The sequence below is a fragment of the Arachis ipaensis genome, chromosome B06 (assembly GCF_000816755.2).
Source record: "Arachis ipaensis cultivar K30076 chromosome B06, Araip1.1, whole genome shotgun sequence".
In the NCBI taxonomy this organism is placed as follows: Eukaryota; Viridiplantae; Streptophyta; class Magnoliopsida; order Fabales; family Fabaceae; genus Arachis; species Arachis ipaensis.
The window spans coordinates 133,848,074-133,848,911 of record NC_029790.2 but is presented as its reverse complement, the minus strand read 5'-3'; positions in this window follow the sequence as shown (position 1 = coordinate 133,848,911).

Below are 838 nucleotides of genomic sequence, written 5' to 3'. Positions count from 1 at the left end.
AACTAAAATAAATGAATTATATTACAAAAATATAATTTATTTTGACTTCTATAATATCATTTGTTTGGTATATGGCACTGGTTATTTGATTAACATATAAAAAATGTAACATCTAAATACTTAGTGATAATTAATTACGGTGGCGTGAAGAGAAGAAAAAAACGAGAAAGAACAAAATAATATAATAATGGCAATTAGACAATGATAGGTATGTGTATAGAGAATAATAATAAGAGAAAGAATAGTGTTTGATATAGTAAGGGGATATAATAAAAATTATAAGTTAATAATTTAGAAAAATAATGAAATTAAAAAAATTTTAAAAATTAAATATAAAATTAAATGCTTTATGTCTTACTTTTTTTAGCGAAACTTCAACAACTCATAAAAGTTAACGGAATAGATGGTTATAAATCAAAGTGATAGACAAGATTAAAATTTGCGATAATAATACTTGGTGATAATTAATTACAGACGTTCGGGTGAAGAGAAGATGGAAGGAAAAAGAAAAAATGAGAAAGGAGAACAAGGTAATATATAATAATAATAACGGCGATGAGACAATGACATACATGTATGTGTATAGAAAATAATAACAAGAGAAAGAATAGTGTTTGATATAGTAAGGGATATAATAAAAATATAAATTAATAATTTTAAAAAAATAATAAAATTAAAGATAATTAAAAATTAAATATAAAATTAAAAAAAATATTTTTAACAATTGAAATTATGCATGAGAGTGCTTAGTGCTTTGAATATAAATTTTTATCTCGGCTTCAAATTAAATACGAATTAAAAATAAATAATTAAACTTTATAAAGTTTATTAATTTGTA